Source organism: Arachis stenosperma, chromosome 1 (assembly GCF_014773155.1).
Source record: "Arachis stenosperma cultivar V10309 chromosome 1, arast.V10309.gnm1.PFL2, whole genome shotgun sequence".
In the NCBI taxonomy this organism is placed as follows: Eukaryota; Viridiplantae; Streptophyta; class Magnoliopsida; order Fabales; family Fabaceae; genus Arachis; species Arachis stenosperma.
Window position 1 is genome coordinate 86394206 of NC_080377.1, and position 5000 is coordinate 86399205.

A 5000-nucleotide genomic window follows, 5' to 3' on the forward strand; every position below is an offset into this window, starting at 1 on the left:
TAGCAAGCCCGTTGTGGTTGTGGTGTGCCATCGGGGTCCCCCGCCCCGGGTCCAAGGTTGAGCGCGGGCGTCGGGCTACTGCAAACCCCGATCACCAAAGGACCAAGAAGGGAAACACGTCCATGCACGGCCCATCTAGGCACCACCTAGGGAGCATGGCGTGGTGGAGTTGTGCCTTGTGCACCCGCGGCGTGCTCGCCCTACGTCTAGGGTCGACGCAAGACGGTGCCCGACGCGGTGTTGGTTTTGTTGTGCGTGTTGCTTAATCTAGACGGTGCGGCTGTTCAATTATCGCCCGAAGCACCTCACGCCTCGGGCTGTCCCTTGAATGTTCTTCGTCGCTTCCCCCGAACCCTGCCCAGCGGAGTTGGCTCGGCACTCCCGTATGCTTCCGCTTGCCTGCACGCTCCAAGGCGTGCGGGGGACGGTTCGTCCGGGCGTGCTGGGTTCGCGGACCGTGGTGGCGGATGAGTGGTGTGCGGGTTGTTAGTGTGTCTGGCTCCTTGCCTCGCGCACCGAACAGCCGCGCTGAAACTCGAGTTGCCCAAAAGGCTTGCTTGGCGCAATGCGAGCAAGGTGAGATGCCCAAAGGCTTGCTGGGCGCAATGCCAGCAAGATGCACGATGCCTTGCCATCACCTAGGCATACTAGCAAGCCCGTTGTGGTTGTGGTGTGCCGTCGGGGTCCCCCGCCCCGGGTCCAAGGTTGAGCGCGGGCGTCAGGCTACTGCAAACCCCGATCACCAAAGGACCAAGAAGGGAAACATGTCCATGCACGGCCCATCTAGGCACCACCTAGGGAGCATGGCGTGGTGGAGTTGTGCCTTGTGCACCCGCGGCGTGCTCGCCCTACGTCTAGGGTCGACGCAAGACGGTGCCCGACGCGGTGTTAGTTTTGTTGTGCGTGTTGCTTAATCTAGACGGTGCGGCTGTTCGATTATCGCCCGAAGGACCTCACGCCTCGGGCTGTCCCTTGAATGTTCTTCATCGCTTCCCCCGAACCCTGCCCAGCGGAGTTGGCTCGGCACTCCCGTATGCTTCCGCTTGCCTGCACGCTCCAAGGCGTGCGGGGGGCGGTTCGTCCGGGCGTGCTAGGTTTACGGACCGTGGTGGCGGATGAGTGGTGTGCGGGTTGTTAGTGTGTCTGGCTCCTTGCCTCGCGCACCGAACGGCCGCGCTGAAACTCGAGTTGCCCAAAAGGCTTGCTTGGTGCAATGCGAGCAAGGTGAGATGCCCAAAGGCTTGCTGGGCGCAATGCCAGCAAGATGCACGTTGCCTAGGCACACTAGCAAGCACGTTGTGGTTGTGGTGTTGTTGCCGGGGTCACCCGCCCCCAGTCGAAGGTCGATCACGGGCGTCGGGCTCCGGCGAAACCCGATTGCCGTAGGAACAACGAGGGAAACACGCTCATGCACGGCCCATCCAGGCACCACCTATGGATCATGGCGTGGAGGTGTTTTGCCTTGGGCACCCGCCCGGGGCAACTCCTTGAGCTTGGCCCAGGACAAGGGATCATCGCCCAAGTCTGAGCATGGCGTGGGAACGGCGGGCGGCCTGTGCGTCCCCGCGAGGGGCAACGCGGCGTGCGCGGCCCAACGCTAGGCCATGCCTGGTGTGGCGCACGACGCGGATGACCGATATCCGTGCGGCGGGTGTGTCGTGCGCCGGGGGCAACGCGACGTCCCCGTCCTATTACTTGCAGGGGGCAAGTCGCGGAAGACGGCTTTCGGTTTGTGTCCACTCTGGTGGGGCATCGCGTTGTGCTCGGCCTGGCTCTAGGCTTGACCTACGACAGGTCCCGACCTGGTGTGGCTTGTTCTTGTGACTCGTTCACGTGGTTCGTTCTAGACGGTGCGGCTTTTCGGTTCTTGTGGCTGAGTTTAAGCATATCAATAAGCGAAGGAAAAGAAACTAACAAGGATTCCCCTAGTAACGGCGAGCGAACCGGGAAGAGCCCAGCATGAGAATCGGTCGCCCCTGGCGTCTGAATTGTAGTCTGGAGAAGCGTCCTCAGTGGCGGACCGGGCCCAAGTCCCGTGGAAGGGTGCGCTAGAGACGGTGAGAGCCCCATTGTGCCCGGACCCTGTCGCACCACGAGGCGCTGTCTGCGAGTCGGGTTGTTTGGAAATGCAGCCCTAATCGGGCGGTAAATTCCGTCCAAGGCTAAATACTGGCGTGAGACCGATAGCGAACAAGTACCGCGAGGGAAAGATGAAAAGGACATTGAAAAGAGAGTCAAAGAGTGGTTGAAATTATCGGGAGGGAAGCGGATGGGGGCCGGCGATGTGCCCCGGTCGGATGTGGAACGGCGACGCTGGTCCGCCAATCGACTCGGGGCGTCGACCGACGCGGATTGCGACGGTGGCCCAAGCCCGGGCCGTCGATAGGCCCGCGGATACGTCATCGTTGCGATTGTGGAAGGCAGCGCGCGCCCGCTGGCGTGCTTCGGCATCTGTGCGCTCCGGGCATCGGCCTGTGGGCTCCCCATTCGGCCCGTCTTGAAACACGGACCAAGGAGTCTGACATGTGTGCGAGTCAACGGGTGAATAAACCCGCGGGGCGCAAGGAAGCTAATTGGCGGGATCCCCCCGGGGGTTGCACCGCCGACCGACCCTGATCTTCTGTGAAGGGTTCGAGTGAGAGCACGCCTGTCGGGACCCGAAAGATGGTGAACTATGCCTGAGCGGGGCGAAGCCAGAGGAAACTCTGGTGGAGGCCCGTAGCGATACTGACGTGCAAATCGTTCGTCTGACTTGGGTATAGGGGCAAAAGACTAATCGAACCGTCTAGTAGCTGGTTCCCTCCGAAGTTTCCCTCAGGATAGCTGGAGCCCGCAGGCGAGTTCTATCGGGTAAAGCCAATGATTAGAGGCATCGGGGGCGCAACGCCCTCTACCTATTCTCAAACTTTAAATAGGTAGGACGGCGCAGCTGCTCTGTTGAGCCGTGCCACGGAATCGGGAGCTCCAAGTGGGCCATTTTTGGTAAGCAGAACTGGCGATGCGGGATGAACCGGAAGTCGGGTTACGGTGCCCAACTACGCGCTAACCTAGACCCCACAAAGGGTGTTGGTCGATTAAGACAGCAGGACGGTGGTCATGGAAGTCAAAATCCGCTAAGGAGTGTGTAACAACTCACCTGCCGAATCAACTAGCCCCGAAAATGGATGGCGCTGAAGCGCGTGACCTATACCCGGCCGTCGGGGCAAGGGCTATGCCGCGATGAGTAGGAGGGCGCGGCGGTCGCTGCAAAACCTGGGGTGCGAGCCCGGGCGGAGTGGCCGTCGGTGCAGATCTTGGTGACGATTAAGAATACTTTTTAAAGGCTACGCGAAAAAATATCCCAGTCAAAAATGACCTTTCCTCTTTGGGGCGAGTCGCCCTCCCCCGCCCCCCCTACCGCCCCCGGGGGAAGAATGGGCCGTACAGAACGCAAACGGATCCCCGAACGGCAAAACTGACTTCAACCGGCTTAACTTCTGTAACGGCTCGGCAGCCTATTATAGGGAGGCATCCCCAGTTTCTCAGACTTGACCTGGCCGAAGGATTGCTGGGCGCAATGCCAGCACTACGCTCGATGCCTGGTCCCCCGTAGGCAGCAAGACCCGGTACGTGGTCAACCGGGGAAGGACGTGGCCCGAGGGAGAGCTGGCACCTGCCGAGGTCGGGACACGCCTAGACTCGGCACGTGGTCCACGTAGAAAGACGCGCCCGGGAAAGGGTGAGCAGGCACCCTGCGAGGCAGGTGGCGTTGCAACGTTGGCTGGGGGCGTTGCAACGGAGGCAGGTCGCGTTGCGACGGATGCCGGGCGAGTTGCAACGTTGGCTGGGCGGCGTTGCAACGGAGGCAGGTCGCGTTACAGCATTGGCTGGGGGGCAGTGCAACAGATGCCGGGCGCGTTGCAGCGTTGGCTGGGGGGCGGTGCAACAGATGCCGGGCGCGTTGCAGCGTTGGCTGGGGGCGGTGCAACGGATGCCGGGCGCGTTGCAGCGTTTGCTGGGGGCGGTGCAATGTTGGCCGGCGGCGTTGCAACGGATGCCGGACGCGTTGCAACGTTGGCCGGCGGCGTTGCAACGGATGTTGGGCGCGTTGCAACCTTGGCCAAGGGGGTTGCAACGGAGGCAGGGCGGCTTGCAACGGACGCTGGGCGCGTTGCAACGCATGCTAGGCACGATGCATCGTTGGCTGGGAGCGTTGCAACGGAGGCTGTGTTTGGTGCATCGTTGGCTGGGAGCGTTGCAACGGAGGCACCCGCCGTTGCAACGGAGGCACCGACCGTTGCAACGGAGGGGCCAAATTTTCATATCTCACAATTGGCTCGTGCACTTTTCTTGAAATTTTGAGGGAACCTTGGTAATATTATTTAAAGGCCGCACAAAAAAATCCAGGTCAAAAATCGCACGTTTGCTTTGTTTTTCATTTTTATTGAATTTCCGGCTTTTCGTGTGGGAGAAAAATCGGCAAAAAAAAACCACACGGTGTAAATTCACCAAATTTGGTGGATGGAAAGATCTTATTTTTCTAGAGGTTGTCGCAAAAAACGGCAACAAAATTCGACCTCTAGAGCAGTTTGCTTGAGTTGGCTGGTTTCGTTGCAACGGAGGCACCCGCCGTTGCAACGATGGCTCGGAGCGTTGCAACGGAGGAGCCAAATTTTCATATCTCACAATTGGCTCGTGCACTTTTCCTGAAATTTTGAGGAAACCTTGGTAATATTATTTAAAGGCTGCACAAAAAAATCCAGGTCAAAAATCGCACTTTTGCTTCGTTTTTCTTTTTTTTTGAATTTCCTGCTTTTCGGGTGGGAAAAAAATCGGCAAAAAAAATCCACACAATGTAAATTCACCAAATTTGGTGGATGGAAGATCTTATTTTTCTAGAGATTGTCGCAAAAAACGGTGTCAATATTCGACCTCTAGAGCAGTTTCCTCGAGTATGTCTCCTCACGGAAAAGGATGTCTACCCGTGGCACTTTGGTAATGGCTCGGCAGCCTATTATAGG